The sequence below is a fragment of the Tachyglossus aculeatus genome, chromosome 18, assembly GCF_015852505.1.
Source record: "Tachyglossus aculeatus isolate mTacAcu1 chromosome 18, mTacAcu1.pri, whole genome shotgun sequence".
Classification (NCBI taxonomy): Eukaryota; Metazoa; Chordata; class Mammalia; order Monotremata; family Tachyglossidae; genus Tachyglossus; species Tachyglossus aculeatus.
In genome coordinates, this window is record NC_052083.1 from 5,152,976 (window position 1) to 5,170,634 (window position 17,659).

Consider the following 17,659-nt stretch of genomic DNA (forward strand, 5'->3'; position numbering starts at 1 on the left):
CTACTGCCTAGAGGTGGAAGACACAATCCCTTCGCTCAAGGAACTTACAATCCATTTTGTGTGAAGAACTCTATACTAGGCATTTAAGAGAGTACAATGGAGTTGGTAAACATGGTCCCTGTCCACACAGAGCTTACAGTCACTGGGGTGGAACTCAGTTTCATGGGAGAATTCAGGCTAAAATAAGATGATGGCTTTCAATATTCTACTGTCTCCTAAGTGGTGTGTATTTCTTGGGTTTGGGATTCGGAGTCACCTTGATTGACTTGCATAATAATAATAATAATAATAATGATAGCATTTATTAAGCGCTTACTACGTAAAGCACTGTTCTAAGTGCTGGGGAGGTTCCAAGGTGATCAGGTTGTCCCACGGGGGCCTCACAGTCTTCATCCCCATTTTACAGATGAGGGAACTGAGGCCCAGAGAAGTGAAGTGACTCGCCCAAAGTCACCCAGTTGGCGGAGCTGGGATTTGAACCCATGACCTCTGACTCCAAAGCCCATGCTCTTTCCACTGAGCCACGCTGCTTCTCTAGACTTGCATCCCAGAAATCCCTGCCAGTTAGCAGCTACAGAAGCCTACATTGGGGTAGTGTGGTATAGTGGATAGAGCGTGGGCCTGGAGTCAGAAGGTCCTGGGTTCTAATCCTGGCTCCACCACTTTTCTGCTGTGTGACCCTGGGCAAGTCACTTCACTTCTCTGTGCCTCAGTTACCTCATCTCTAAAATAGGGATTAGGACTGTGAGCCCTATGTGGGACAGGGACTGTGTCCAACCTGGTTAACTTGTGTCTACCCCAGCAGTGAGTACAGTTCCTGGCATATAGTAAGCACTCAACAAATGCCACAATTATTGCTATTATTACTAGTAGCAGTAATAATAATAAATTTGGCACCAGGGTAGGGACTGTAAGTTCCTTCAGAGCAGGGGTCCTGTCTACTAATTCTAATGTACTCTCTCAGGTGTCTAGTATAGTGCGCTGCACACACAGTAGTTGTCAAGCTCCTTGAAGACAGGGATTGTATCTACTTATGTATAATATCTGTAATTTTATTTATTTATATTATGTCTGTTTATTTGAGTCTATCTCCACCCTACCCCACCGCCCCCCCCACCAAACCCCAGACTGTGAACTCACTGTGGGCAGGGATTGTCACTTTTTATTGCTGTATTGTACTTTCCCAAGTGCTTATTACAGTGCTCTGCACACAATAAGTGCTTAAAAAATATGATTGAATGAATTAATGAATACTGATTTCCCAAGTGCTTAGTCAGTGCTCTGCACACAGTAGGTGTTCAATACATATTATTGAGTAATTAATGTGATTCATCATCAGAATGCAATTCAGAGGGAGAGTCACAAGACATGTGTTTTGAAAGATAATTTCACCTCTGTGTACCTTCTTTGCCCCACAATATCCCCTAGTCCCTGAATTGATATTCAGAGGTTGGAAGAACCATATTCACAGAAAAGTAAAAGTATCTAGGCAAGATTTTCAACATTGGGGAGGCTAGGGGAACTTAAGGGATAAGGGGACAGAATCCTTCAGGTTGGAATAATAATAATAATAATTATGGCATTTATTAAGCGCTTACTATGTGCAAAGCACTGTTCTAAGTGCTGGGGAGGTTACAATGTGATCAGGTTGTCCCATGGGGGGCTCACAATCTTAATCCCCATTTTATAGATGAGGTAACTGAGGCACAGAGCAGTTAAGTGACTTGCCCAAAGTCACACAGATGGCAATTGGTGGAGCCGGGATTCAAACCCATGAACTCTGACTCCAAAGCCCATGCTCTTTCCACTGAGCCACGCTGCTTTCCCCCCAAAATAAAGAGAATAAAGGAATAAAGAGAAAAGTTACTGTCAACCATTTTGGGCAGCATCTCACCACCTATAAATGTCTCTCTAGAGTATGCTTAGCCTAGGGTGATGCTTTTAATTCTTCAGGTGTGGATAAAAGGCTTTCTTTGTTCTAAATGCTCCTAGAAGGGAGTTGGAGTGGGAAGGCCAACGAGGCGACAGAAATAGCCTTTGGCTGGGGTATATTAGGTGGGAGGCAGGCTAAGGATTCTTGGACACCAGAGAAAAGGATAGTCAACTAAGGATGGTGAGGTGAATGAGGAGAAGTCATCCAGAGTGGAAGCAGAAGGAGAGGGAGAAGAGGAACTCTGAAATGGATAAGGGGGAAGAGAGGAGAAACAGCAGCCAGAAAGAATCAATTGTATTTATTGAGCACTTACTATTCATTCAATTGTATTTACTGAGCGCTTACTGTGTGCAGAGCACTGTACTAAGCACTTGGGAAGTGCAAGTCGACAACATGTAGAGATGGTCCCTACCCAACAACAGGCTATGTGCAAAGCACTGTACCAAGCACTTGGGAGAACACAATACAATAGAATTAGCAGACACTTTTCCTGCCCACAGTGAGTTTACAGTCTAGACAGGGATACAGCTATTAATATGAATAAGTAATTTATAATATATAATTTAAAGATAAATACAAAGGGCTGTGGGAATGGGGCAAATATCAAATGTCCAGAGGTCACGGGTCAAAGTGCCTAGGTGGTGCAGAAGGGAGAGTCAGCTGGGTAAAAGAGGGTACTGAAAGAATAGGGCAATAAATGGAAAGATATCAAGGAGGGATGCTGAGTAGGGCAGCCCTCCATCTGCACCTGAGTAAGGATCCAGAGGCCTAAGGCAAATCCAGGTGAAAGCATTCTGGCTGATGCTGCTCATTACCACAAATAGGAGACCAAAAGGAAAGACTAGGGAAACGAGCTAAGAGATGTGAGTTGCAGGTCTAGGGAAAGGCAAGTAATAATTATACTATTTGTTAAGTGCTTACTATGTGTTATAGACTGGTCTCAGCACTGGGGTAGACACAAATTAATCAGGTTGAACATTTTCTCTATCCCATATGGGGTTCACAATCCAAGTAGGAAGGAGAACAACTATTGAATCTCCTTTTTACAGTTGAGGGAACTGAGGTACAGAAAAGTTAAGTGATTTACCCAGTTCAGGTTCTGACTCCTAGGCTTCTGGTCTTTCCATTAGGCCATACTGCTTCTTGAGCAGAAGGAAGACATCAGGTAGCTCATGGAGGAAAAGAGCAAAGCAGAAGAAACAAAGGCAGCAGGATGAGGAATGATTCCATAGAAGCAACACTGCGGCTGGTCCTGGCCGGGGTCACAAGTAAGTTTTCATATGGGACCATTTACAGGAGTCAAGGTTCACGTTAATTGTCTGAAGTTTCATAAGGCTAGGGTGAACACCACGGGGTGGTAAAAGAATGACTCGATCTTATCTGTTGGCAAATCAACTCGAATTCAAGGCCAGATGGGTTGGATGTGGTGGTGAAGAGTCTTTATTTTGGGGATGGGGTGGGGGGAGATATGGTTAAAGGAAGCCCGGTGGAGGTGGCTTTATCTCATATAGTAAAGAGAAGGAAAACTACAGGGCAGGATTTATACCCAGCCTTTCTATAAGGACAAGTTTAGACAGCTGTATATCTTCCCTAGGCTTTAGGGGCATAGGAAGGATCAGAGGAGTCAGTCAGTCATATTTATTGAGCACTTACTGTGTGCAGAGCACTCTACAAAGTGCTTGGAGGAGTATAAAACAACAAAAAATAGACACATTCCCTGCCCATAATGAGGTTAGAGTCTAGAGGAGGTGTGTGTGGAACTGGATGAAAGTCACATATAAGGCAAACTATTTAAAACGTTTAGTACAGTGCTCTGCACACAGTAAGCGCTCAATAAATATGATTGAATGAATGAATAAAAGCATGTGAAGGCTCAAATAGAGGCAAGTTGCATTTTTTATTTTAAACTCATTTCACCTCACTATCCCAACTCTGCCCCTTCCTTGCAGATTTCTGCCCTGACTCTCTGAGGGACTGGGATAGGAATCAGGCTTGCCGGGGGAAGAGGGATGAGTGGGTACATCTGATGGATGAACTGGAAATTCCAGTTTCTTGGTGCTGTGACTTTGGTTCTTTCCCCTATTGGGATACACCAGCAGGCCGAGACCTGGTTTATCCTTGGACTGTCAGGACACCAGCACTAGGTGACTCCTCCTTCCTTGGGTTGGAAATGAAGTGGTTCCATTTGTGCTGTTAAAGAAGTTAGTGGATTCTTAACTGCTTTCAAATGAATGCTCGTCCCCTCTTGGTTGCTGAGTCTGCCCAGGACAAATGATTGAAGTGGCGCTATTAGGGAAAGAATGAAGAAAATCTCTGAGGGCAACAGAAATGGTAAAGAGGATAGAATAGAAACATTAATTTGCAGTTTCTCTGATGCGTTGGGTGGAAAATTTGAAAATGGTCAACAGACTGAGAATGCAGTAAAGAAGAACATGTGTTTTATTGCTGTGGAATAACCTTATCAGTGCCCTTTGAAGAAGGAATGAGTATTGCCTTAGATGTACTTTGAAAGGGAAAAGAGGGAGTGTGGATTCACAATATTCCAAAGGTTAAGCATATGTAAAGTAGAGAGTTATCAAATGTCCACTAGTGTACTATAATACTGGGGAAAAGCAATTAATTCACTTTACATTTCTGCCTGAGTCCCCTCCTCTTCTCTCTCCCACCCCCGCCACCATCCTGCCCCACACCAATAGCTTTCTCTCTTTAAAAAATAAAAAGTGCTTTCTTTAATCTTAAACCCTAACTGATGATTGGATTCTTAACTTTTCAGCACCAACAAGAGTAAAAAATTGATTTTTCTGGGGTTATTTTAATTCCTTTGGTGAACCCCTCAGAAGTCAGCTCTTAACCACCCCCTACTTCCCCAATCCCCTCTCCTCCACCGCATATAGCATGGCCTAGTGGAAAGATCAAAGGTCTGGGAGTAAAAGGACCTGAGTTTGAATCCCAGCTCTGCCACTTGTCTGCTGTGTGACCTTGGGTAGGTCACTTCTCTGAGTCTCAGTACATTCATCCGCAAAATGTGGACTCAATGCTCGTTTCCCCCCTCCTACGTGAGCTCCATGTGGGTTCTGATTATTTTGTATCTACCCCAGTGCTAAGTGGAGTGGTTTGCGCAGAGTAAGCACTTCACAAATACCACTATTACATTTCAAGCCTTGGGGATTTTGCATGAGAGTCTCTTCACTGTTGTTAGTAGGGAGAAACACATCCTTTTGACAGAGACTGTGTTCTAGAGGTGGGTCAGCTGGAAGGAGTGCCTTGCAAAACACAAACAATCCTTTGTGATTTGCATAATCATCTTCTCTTGTGGTGATGGCTGAAAGGGAAGCAGTGGATACTAGAAACTATTACAGTCTTAGGTGTGACTAGAGATTCAAGATAATTAGATCAGGCACTTTATAGGTGAATATATTGCGGTCCTGAGAGGTTAAGTGACTTGCCCAAGGTCATCCAGTAGGCCAGCTCTTGAAAAAGATGAGATTAGAACCAGAGTCTTTTGCTTCTTTCTACTAAATTGCACTGTCTCCCAAACTACAGTAACTTCTTTTTCTTCTACAGAGCAGCAGAAAATAATTTTTAGGAGCCACTACAAGAGCCATGTGTGGGTTTTTTTTTTTCATGCTCTAAAGATGGCTCTTGCTTACTCTAAGTCCAATAAAAAGAGTGAGCAATGTTACTACAAACATTTATTTTAACAGCAAGTATGAGATGTGGGTAGAGGAATCTCCTGGCATCTCTGAAAAGGTCACTACTTCATTTCTGGCTCTTTCCCCTGTGCCTGGAAAGTTTGGGTGGGGCAGAGCCCCTGGCTCTCTGAGGTACAACGGATTCCAGTAGGGAGTAAAGCAATCCAAATCTATCTTTTTTTTTCCCTATTATAAATAAAGATAAATAATGTACCTTAAGAGCGTGCTGGGAAAGGGACAGATAATCAGATCAAACATCCACCCTGCCATACACAGGTTCACCCTCTGAGAGTTGGGGAGAGCAGGTACCTTATCCCCATTTTACAGATGACGAAACAGGCTCAGAGATGTTGTGATTTGCCCAAGATCACACAGCAGGCAAACCTGGGATCTGCTGATTTCCAGTCCCGTGCTCTTCATCTTTTACACAACCTCCACTGAGAAGACAGTTTGTCAGCTGCACTTGGCTTTGAAATTGAGGACAGTGTTTCACTACCCACCTCCCCTAGCCCACTTCTTCCTCCCACCAATCTTCTTGTTGTCAGGGAGGGTTTATTTCAGGATGGCAGAGGCTGGGAGAGGTGAAAGTATCCAGCATACTGACAGCCTACCTGCTACACGTGAAGGAAATAATGAAGCAAGTCTCCCAAGTTGAGGAAAATCTTGGTTGGCAACAGTCTGGTTAAGTTGATCAATGGTGTCAATCAGTGGCATTTATTGAACAGATACTGTACTAAGCACTTGGGGAAGTACAATATGGCAGAGTTGATACACACGTTCCCTGGCCACAATGCACATGCAGTCAACAGCCCTAGTTCATTCAAGTCGCCCTACCCATCTCATCCTCAATCATGAGTTATTCTTTTATTTTTTGGGCCAGAACTAATTGAATCATTTTCCCGGCTCTCCCTGTCTTCCCCCTCCCCACACTTTTTTTTTTTTACCCTGGGTACATTCAGGGCTTATTCTTTGGTTGCTGGCAATCTCACTAACAGAACCCAGAGGAGAAACTCTGACTGTCCAAGGCCCCAAATACCATAAACAGTTATGGTTCTTTGGCCTTCCTCATTAATTTACCAGCCCTGTTAGGTGAATGGAGGTGAGCACCTTAACGTGAGCACCTGCTAATCAAACTATGCCCAAAGTTATACTAACAACCCATATATCATTCTGCAACATAAATTCAGGGTGTTACTCTTTTATCACCTTAATTACAGAGAACAAAGCAAAGAAATATTGATCCAAGAACAGAAGTTAACCTTGAAGGACAAACACGATGTGTATTCTTTAACTTCTCTTCCTTCACCTCAACCATTCTGTGTTTTCTCTCAACATAAAGAAACAGGTAAATGGCTGTGAGAACTCATCTGCCAGTTAGTGAGTTACCTATAAAAATCCAAGGAAGTTGTCAGGATAAGCCTAGGGGTGTCTCTAAAGGAAACTGGCCCTAACTTCACATCTTCTTGGCCTGCTGCTTTTTAACTGAAAGGAAGATTTTTATAGTCCTTGTATTGTTGGCCATTTTTCTGTAAAATCAAACATTGGTATTTATTGAGCACTCGCTGCGTACAGAGTACTGCAGTAAGGACGTGGGAGAGTACAACACAGCAGAGTTGACAGGCACATCCCTGACCGCAAGGAGCTCACAGTATAGAGGAGGAGATAGACATTAAAATAAGTAAATTACAGATGTGTACAGTGCATATAAGTGCGGAGAGTGGAGTATCAAGTGCTTAAAGGGTTAAAACCAATGTTTCTCTACACCCCGTATTCCTAAATCTAGGATGGAAACACAAACTTAGTACAGGGAAGGGAAAACTCCTCACTCTCAGCTTCAAGGCTGTCCATCACTTCGCCCCCTCCTACCTCATCTCCCTTCTCTCCTTCTACAACCCATCCCGCACCCTCCACTCCTCTGCTGCTAACCTCCTCACTGTACCTCATTCTCACCTGTCCCACCATCGACCCCTGGTCCATGTCCTCCCCCTTGCCTGGAATGCCCTCCCTCCGCACATCCGCCAAGCTAGCTCTCTTCTTCCCTTCTGAGAGCTCACCTCCTCCAGGAGGCCTTCCCAGACTGAGCCCCCCTTTTCCTCTCCTCCTCCCCATCCCCCCCACCCTACCTCCTTCCCCTCCCCACTACACCTGTATATATGTTTGTACAGATTTATTACTCTATTTTACTTGTACATATTTACTATTCTATTTGTTAATGATGTGCATCTAGCTTTACTTCTGTTTATTCTGATGACTTGACACCTGTCCACGTTTTGTTTTGTCTGTCTCCCCCTTCTAGACTGTGAGCCCATTGTTGGGTAGGGACCGTCTCTAAATGTTGCCAACGTGTACTTCCCAAGCGCCTAGTACAGTGCTCTGCACACAGTAATCAATCATATTTATTGAGCATTACTGAGTAAGCGCTCAATAAATACAATTGAATGAATGAATGTGCCAAGGACTGGAGTAGACTCAAGATAATAGTAATGGTATTTGTTAAGCACTTACTATGTGCCAAGCACTGTTCTAAGTGCTGGGGAATGTACAAGGTAATCAGGTTGTCTCTCACAGTCTTAATCCCCACTTTACAGCTGAGGTAACTGAGGCATAGAGAAATTAAGTGACTTGCCCGAAGTCACACAGCTGATAAACGGAGGAGTCAGGATTAGAACTCACGACCTCTGACTCCCAAGCCTGTGCTCTCTCCACTAAGCCACGCTGCTTCTCCATAATCAGTTTGGACACAATCCCTGTCCCGTATGAGGCTCACAATCTGAGAAAGGAAAACAGGTTACAGATGAGGAAACTGAAGCACGGTGAGGTAGAGAGACTTACCCAAGGTCACCCAGCAGGCCACTCTGCTTTGCATAAGATAAGATATTGTCTCTCCCTCCCCCTTAAATTATGAGCCTGATTGAGGGCTGAATGAGGGGGAATTATGTCCAACTTGATTATCTTGTATTTCCCCAGCAATTAGCACATAGTAAACACTCAAATGCCATTAAATAAATAAATAAGCCGACTCTAATCAAAGGGAACCAGTTACAATGCAAATAGTCACTACTTCTGGGCGGGCACTATAGTAATTAAAGTCCTTGGATAGACTGGGAGTTGGAAGAAGCAATACAACTCTTCCATAAACACAGACATGGGACATGGTTTACCCAACACCTGCTCCATCTATAATTAGCCCTGCTGTCAGAGGACTTTGACTCCAGAGTGGTTGAAGGGATTTTTTTTTTCTTTCTGTTTTTAAAACCATGATCATTTTCTATTTATCAGGTTTGATGTTTCCCTTTCACAGCTGGGGAATCTGTTGAAAACACATTACTGGGCACAGAAGAGAAAGCCACTTTTGTTCTCCACTCCTCCTCTTGGACCAACCAAAAGCTTCACCTAAGTGGAAGAGCTGCTCTCTGAGTGCTGCAAACTAATTATTATTATTATTCTTATCATTTTAATATTTGTTTAGAGCTTACTCTGTGCCAGGCTCCATACTAAGCGCTGAGGTAGATGCAAGCAAACCTAGTTGGAAACCCCCAGTGTGCCACTTGGGGCTCTTAGTTTTAATCCCCATTTTTCAGACAAGGTAACTGAAGCACAGAAAAGTGAAGTGATTTGCCCAAGGTCACACAGCAGACAACTGGTGGAACTGGGGTTAGAACCCAGCTCCTTCTGGCTCCCAGGCCTGTAATCTACCCACCACTGCTACTCTGCCAACTTGCTGGAGACAATTTTATTAGGAGGTGCTGGTTTTGAGGGGGAAGAAGGGCACTGGAGGCATAGTTAACTGGTCGTTAGTGATATTGAGTCACCCCAATATACTGCTATGTGTGGATTCCTTTCCTGGCAAATATAATCAGTTCAGAGGACTCATTATGGATGGGAGGAGGTGGCCAAATGAATTTACTACCCCAAAAGTAATAATAATAATAATAATGATGGCATTTGTTAAGCGCTTACTATGTGCAAAGCACGTTTGGACAAAGTACAAGAGAAGCACAAGATATTTTTCCCTGCCCACAAGGAGCTGATACTCTGCTGGGAGAGAGAGACCAAGAAACATTCTCAAGTGGTGGAAACAATGAATTAAGTTGTATGTTAAACTGAATAGTCAATAGAATGAATATATGTATATATTCATCAATCATATTTGTTGAGTGCTTACTGTGTGCAGAGCACTGTACTAAGCGCTTGGGAAGTACAAACTGGCAACCTATAGAGATGGTCCCTACCCAACAGTGGGCTTACAGATATCTCATGCTGTCGAGTCATCTCCGACTTACGGTGACGCCATGGACAAATCTCTCCCAGAACTCCCCAGCTCCATCTGCCATTGTTCTGGTAGTGTATCCGCAGAGTTTTCTTGGTAAAAATATGAAAGTGGTTTACCATTGCCTCCTTCCACGCAGTAAACTCTAGTCTCCACCCTCGACTCTCTCCCACGCAGCTGCTGCCCAGCACAGGGGAATTTTGCCTTGTATCAGATTGTGTCCCACTCACTAGTGACTGCCCCAGTTAGGAATGGAAAGGATGTGCCTCTGTCTGACTCTCCCTCCTGTAGACGAGATTGGTAGAGTACTGGAAACTCCCCAGGTGCGACCCTGAGAGGGTGTGTGTATATATACATTTATATATATATGTGTGTGTTGTGGATGACAAACAAACAACTAGGTGAAAGAGGCAGCTTAAGAGTTGAGATTTGGAATACTGATAATTAATTGTGATAATTAGAGCACAGAACACTGTACTGGGTACTTGGGAGAGTATAATAGAGACAAAACATACCGTTTCCTGCCTTCAGGGAGTAATGTGTGTCAGCTGCAGTCATCTTTTTCTAAAATCTGGTACAGCCACAAAGGCAGCCAATAGTTCCCTTCCTTTCTGCGAATTCTTTGCTTATCCACCAAGAGCCCTGGGCTGAGGAGTTAGCAGCCCGTTTTGTGGAGACTCCACCCAACTCACCCACAAACTTTAGGTTATTGTGTCACCGTGGAAGCTGCACAAAGAGCATTCACTAGCAATACCTCTTTGGGGACCACAAACGTGAAGCTGGGTTTCATTTACCTGGCCAATGAGTAAGATTCTCCTTGCCGGCTGGATTCCACTTTTCTCCCGCTCCCTGCTATTCTGAGACAAAACGAATTAAGGCCCTAGGTGTGGCAAATTGATCCATGATGGGTTGGCCCAAAATATATGGGATTGCAATCTGGGGAGGGGGGAGATTTAGCTATGTTGTTATGATCACAGTGAACCTTTGTTATAGCACTTTTTTTCAGGGGTCCAGGAAAAGAAATTTTAGTTGGAAAACATTTTATGGAGGTGAAACTACTTTTTAGGCTTCATGCCAGGGCTTTTAAATATGAATGATGTATGACAGGAAATGTCGTATATGAACAGCAGATTTCCCTGTATTTTCATCTGAATCAATGGACCCTATTCTCCCTAGCGCCTAATCCCTCCTTGCTAGGGAGACACCTGTAGAGGGGCTTTTAACTCTTTCAGGCTACCAGGAAACTCTGTGTGTGTGTCTGTCCACCCACATGCCACAGAGACCATGTTGCAACCTGTAAACAATCATGTCTTTAATGTCCCAATGGGGGTATCCTGGTGCCTGTGAGAATAACATGCTAAACTCACTACCTAAGGGGTAACATCATTTCTCTTCTTCCCTCAGGACAGAGTTGCTTGAAGGTTAACTGTTAGCAATTCTTAAACTGGGCAAGGTCGTTCCTTGTGTGTATAAATAGATGCAAATTTAATTTATCTGTCTTCTGACCAGGAATGTCAAATAATGCACATTTACATCTTAAACGCATTATATTTGTAAATGGTAGGGGGGAGGCAATGGTAATCTCCTTCTGTTTGATGTGAGAACTCTCTCCTCCCTCAAGCCAAAAAGGGCAAGGGGTATCTAAATCTAAAACTCTAGACTGAAAGCTCAGTGTGGGCATGTAATATGTCTGTTATATTGTACTCTCTTGAGTGTTTAGTACAGTGCTCTGCACATAGTAAGCACTCAATAAATACGATTGATTGATTAAACTCCCAGGGAAGGGATCAGTACTACTTACTCTACTGCACTCTCCCAAACCCTTAATGCAGTGCCCTAGGCTGTAAACTCGTTGTAGTCAGGGAAAGTGTCTGCTAATTCTATTCTATTGTACTCTTCCAAGCACTTAGTACAGTTCTCAGTGCATAGTAAGCACTCAATATATACCATTGATTAAATACTCTGCATACAGTAGGTACTCATGAGCCCGTTGTTGGGTGGGGACCATCTCTATATGTTGCCAACTTGTACTTCCCAAGCGCTTAGTACAGCGCTCTGCACACAGTAAGTGCTCAATAAATACGATTGAATGAATGAACACCTACTCAATTCCAGCTCTTAGAACAGTGTTTGGTGCATAGTAAGCACTTAACAAATGCCATCATTATTAATACATGCCACTGATTGATTCTGTGAGCTTTATAATAATAATGATGGTATTTAAGCGCTTACTATGGGCCAAGCATTATGGCTGTGACTCATGTAAGGGCTATTCCAGCCTCTACCTTTGATCTTTCCAAACCTGAATTGGATATGAATGTGTTTATCTCAATCAATTGTATTTATTGAGTGATTATGAATATCTGATCATGATATATCTGATCATGATATTAAAGGTAATGGTGATGTTTCCCATAGAGAAAGGTGGGCAGCTCTTGATCCATGTGTGGGTAGACTAAACTGCACCCAGAGTCTTCCTGGTGATTCTTCAAATTCAAATGAAATATTAAAACCCCCCACCAAAATTGAATGATTCTTATCAACTTAATTCCAATGTCCATGCACAATTCTCATTTATCTCGCCACTAATAATAATTGTGATATTTGTTCAGTGCTTAGTATATGTGAAGCACTGGGGTAGATAAAAGATAATCCCATCCCACGGGCTTAAAGTGTAAGTAGCAGGGTGAAATGGTGTTCACCCCATTTTACAGATGAAGAAACTGAGGCACAAAGAGAATTAAGCGATTTGCCCAAGTTCATGCAGCAGGTACGGGGCACAGCTGGGATCCTCTGGGGTTCTCTGACCCCCCCAGGACCGTGCTTTTTCCATTTGGCCTTGCTGGCTCACTGCTGCTGGGAATAAAGGAAACTGAGGCCCAGAGAGGGTAAGGGATTTTCCCAAGGTCACATAGTAGCAGAGCTAAGGCTAGAAGCTGAGCCTCTTGATATTCAGATGAATGCTGTTCCACTGCCACCCCTTCCCTTCAACTATGTCAACTCTTTTTCAAGTTGGGGTATTTACTGAGCATCTTTGGGTACACAGTCCTCTAATACTCTTTTGTCCAACAGTGACATATTGCTATAGATTGGAGCTAGGGGAACAATATATCCATCTTCTGTTGATTTTCCTACTAGATCATAAGCTCCTTAAGGGCAAGGATCATTGCTAGTAATTCTGTGGCCCTTCAGAAATCTGCACAAAATAACACTTCAGAAAATATTAATAGTATACATTAAGTTGCTGAGTACTGGGATATTAGGCAAAAGATCTGACACAAGACCCTGTCCTCCATGGCATGAAAATTTAAGAGAAGCATTTTATCCCATTTTCCAGATGAGGAAATGGGAGCTCAGAGAGATTGTGACTTGTTCAAGTTCACACAGCAAATGAGTGCAGAGCTGGATTAGAACCCAGGCCTCCTGTCTCCCAAACCCTTGATCTTGCCACTGGACCATTCAGCATCAATTCTGTAGATATTACTGAATGATTACCATGATTTCATTTAACACTAAGGTGCACCTCAGTCCGTCTTACTAATTCCTCATTGGCTTCTGCAACCACAATGAACTGGTGTCGTTCCCTGTCTCACAGTTACCAAAAACCTGGGCCCACTTGGTCTCTCTCACCAATAAAAGGTGCTGCTTGAAGCGTCTGCTTATTATTTCTGGTAAGTGAAAGAACAGAAGACATTTTGTCTGGCTTTCCTTCCATCTCAATAGACCTCTCTTTCTCTGTCCTTCGTGCAGACTGTTGACCTAACTCTCACATATTTTGTGGTTTTTCTCCAGTGAAAAGGGAGTCTTAAACTTGGAGCAACCGTAACAAGGTTGGCTTCACCAAGGGAGCGGCAGATTGAATATCACTCTGTCAGAAAGTTTGGAATGGCAGAGGCGGTCCTCTTATCTTCACAACTAAGTGGTGGGTAGAGTGTAACTGGAGTGAAATGGTTTTCCTCCCTGGAAGGCAGGGATTGGCTGATAGCTTGTCTTCCTTAGGCATTTAACTAGCCATTCTGCACTAATGAAGGTCTCAGGTCACAAGATGCCCATCTTGTACTCTCTAGAGACTAGGGGATATCCTGCATGCAGAATTCACCTGAGCCACAGTTAAGGGTAGGGGATTCAGGGGAGATGCTGACCCTCTCCAGGGCAACAGGGGCTGGAGTTGCTCCCTCAGTGAAGATTGCCCTGGGTGTATATAGCTTTACATGTAATCTCCTTGTGAGTAGGGAGTGTGTCTAGCAACTATGTTGTAGTGTACTTCGCACACAGTACGTGCTCAATAAACATGATTGACTGACTGACATTCATTGGCCCCTTTTAGTCATAAAGCATGGCCTTAATAGCCTTTGTGGTCTTCACTGCCGATGATCGCTGAGCATTTTTCAGGGTTCCCGCCGAGCCCATCCACCTGGTGGAATATTCTACCTTGAGTCTCTGCTCTTGTTGGGGTGGCTAGTAGAGTCCGTGATTCTGCCAAGATATCACTGTCTCCCCTCCTGTTCCTCCAGGATCAGGAAAAACCAAGAACCTGCTCCAGATTATTCCTTTCCATCGAAATAAGGCCTACATCCAAAGAGCACAGGCATTTTCAAAGCAGTGAACAGCTATGTGGAAAGTGCATCCTGTGGAAAATCAAAATCATGGAAGAAGGAAACAGAATGAACTGTTTCAGGGTGTGAGCAGTATTGCCTGAGCCATTCGATGGATTATAGGTCTGGAGGGCCTCCCGGGGCCATTTAGCTCATACCCCAGTGTCCAGATACTTGTGCCCCTAAGCTCCTTTGAGTAGTTTAATGGCCATTGTCCATGCCGAGACTTCTGAGGAGGAGACCTCTCAAAACTCCTGTTGCAGCCTGTCTCAGAATCCTGCAGCTCTCACAGCCAAGAAATGTTCCCTTCTGTTAGGCCTAAATTCCTTTCCCTGCACGGGGGCCCTTTCCTTTGGTTTCGTTCTTATTGAGGAACAGCTGTTCACCATTCTCACTATAATAACCCTATCGTGAAAATTAACACTTATCTGTCAGCCTGGGCCCAAGCAGATATTTTTATGGAGACAAATTAAAATCTGCCCTAATGAAATAGCACTGAGGATAATTAAAAAAAAATTGCAATGATCCACCATCCCTGCTACTGGAAGATACTTTATGTGGTGGGTTTGAGAAAGGGAGGAATGATGTGAAAGTGAGATAGGTACCAATGTGGTTAAACTACACTTCAGAGAAGGCTGACTAAACATTTTATTATAAATTTAAGTATTTTTATGTTGTCTTGCCCTGTTTGAGTGGTATCTACTTGGGGTCAGAGAATGTGCCACTTTGTGGGCTAGTTAGGTATCGCTTCCCATTTCAGAACTTAATTATAATTGTATTTAAGGGCTTACCACCTGTCAAGCACTGTTCTAAGCACTGGGGTAAGTGCAGGAAATTGAATCCCCATTTTGTAGTTGAGTAAACTGAGTCACAGAGAAGTTGAGAGCCTTGCCCATGGGCACACAGCAGACAACTAGCAGAGCGGGTATTAGAACCCAGATCCTCTGGCTCTCAGGCCTGGGTTCTGTTCACTACACCATACTGCTACCCTAATGATGTGGATTTTGACATTAGGGCAAGACTGTGTGTCCTGTTGGAAGGAACGTAAGACCAGGAACCAAAAGAGCCAGGTTCTAATTCCAGTGTTGCTGCTGACCTTGGACAAGTCACTTAACTTCTCTGTGCTTCAGCGGGCAGGGAGTATGTCTACCAAATCTGTTATATTCTACTCTCCCAAGCACTTACTACAGTACTCTGCATACAGTACGTGTTCAGTAAATAGGATTGATTTAGAGTCCTCTCATTTTAAGAATAGGTGATATGTTTCTTCTTTCCCTACCCCTTAGATTGTCCATCTGTCCCCTTAGATCATGGGACAGAGGCTGGTTGGGTTTCTATCTTCTCCAGCACATTACACCTAGCAAATGCTTATTATCATTTACACCTACTTAATTGGCTCTCAGCAATGAATCTGCAAGGCTAATCAGAAGATGACTCAATCAATGGTATTTGAATGCTTACTATGTGAGAGACTCAGCGCAGGGAACCATGGGCACCTTATAACTCCTGAACCTATCAGGAATCAATTACCACTCTAAAGAATTCTCCCGCAAATAATTTTCATCACTATATTATCATATACCTTCCCTTTAGACTGTAAGTTCCTTGTGGGCAGGGATCACATCTACCAACTCTGTTGTACGTTCCCCAGCATTTACTAGTGACTTCCACAGATTAAGTGCCCAATAAATACCACTGATTTATCTTGAAAATGTTCACCAATAGATCTTACATATTATCCTAGCTTCTTTATTAGGTCACTTACCTCTTCTTCTGTTTTTGCAGATGAGGAAACTGAGGCCCACAGGCACTTAAGGGGCCAGGGTCTGTGGGGAGAGACTTGTTTTGAACGCAGCTCTCTTACCTCCCAGCCCAGAATTCATGCTACTAAAATATACTAATTCCTCTAAATGATAAAATCGTTGTGGGCAGGGATGGAAAAGAGCACGGGCTTTGGAGTCAGAGGTCATGCGTTCAAATCCCGGCTCCACCAATTATCAGCTGTGTGACTTTGGGCAAGTCACTTAACTTCTCTGTGCCTCAGTTCCCTCATCTGTAAAATGGGGATTAAGACTGAGCCCCCCGTGGGGCAACCTGATCACCTTGTAACCTCCCCAGCGCTTAGAACAGTGCTTTGCACATAGTAAGCACTTAATAAATGCCATTATTATTATTATTATTATGTCTACTAGCTCTTTTGTAGTGTACATTCCCAAGTGGTGTTAATAGAGTGCTCTGCATATTATAGGCACTCAATAAATACCTTTAGTTGGCAGATTGATTCTCTTCAGTGATAGCCAAATCCTACTATCCTCTGCTTTGGGGATTAGAGGATTTCGCTTTGATATTTGGATCAATTTTCTTCTTCCCACTATCCATGAATTGAAGACCCTGTGAGGATCGGCAGCCCAAATGGACCTTTCCTTGGATTCAGGCCGAGGAAAAGAGCAGACATCAGGCTACGAGAGGTCACTGCCATGTCAGCATCAGTGGCGTTCCCCTTGGGGTGACATGATTTTCCTTAAATTGATCCCACCTGTTGTCCCCAGTCACACGCCACTGTGCCAGGCCAGCATCCCAACCAGAATAGTTCCCAGGAGACCAAAGCCGAGCTATGGCATTCCTAAGGTCTCGAATCCCATGGCAGCCTGCCCTGGGCATGCCGATCTGAAGCTCTTGGATGGCCCAGGGTGAACAGAGGAGGCAGATGCAGCCAGTCTGCACAGCTGCTCACTCTGGCCGGTGGTCGTTGACTGATCGGTGAACTGGTTTCAGTGTGAACCTCTGACTGAGGCAGCATAATCAATCAGTGATATTTACTGAGTGCTTGCTCTGTGCAGAGTGGTGTACTAAGTGCTTTCATTGTCTTCCCCTATAAGCTCCTTGTGGTCAGGGATTTTCTAGAGTGTGAGCCTGTTGTTGGGTAGGGACCATCTCTGGGTTTGGAGCCCATGACCCCTGACTCAAGCCTGAGCTCTTTCCACTGAGCCACGCTGCTTCTCTACCCTCCTGACCCTGATACTACCCCCTGTGTAGTATCTCTTCCTCCCTTCAAAGCCCTACTGGGAGCTCACCTCCTCCAGGAGGCCTTCCCAGACTGAGCCCCCTTTTCCTCTCCTCCTCCCCACCCCGCCACCTCCTTCCCCTCCCCACAGCACCTGTATATATG

The 17,659-nt window shown here is 43.9% G+C and overlaps 1 long non-coding RNA gene across 1 annotated transcript in view; it reads left to right on the forward strand.

Annotated features, from left to right (window-relative positions):
- Positions 1 to 3,077: 3,077 nt before the first annotated feature.
- Positions 3,078 to 17,659, forward strand: part of LOC119939957 — a 66,945-nt gene continuing 52,363 nt past the window's right edge. The window contains exon 1 of the long non-coding RNA XR_005454863.1: positions 3,078 to 3,201. This is a non-coding gene — a long non-coding RNA (uncharacterized LOC119939957). The remainder of the gene's footprint in view (positions 3,202 to 17,659) is intronic.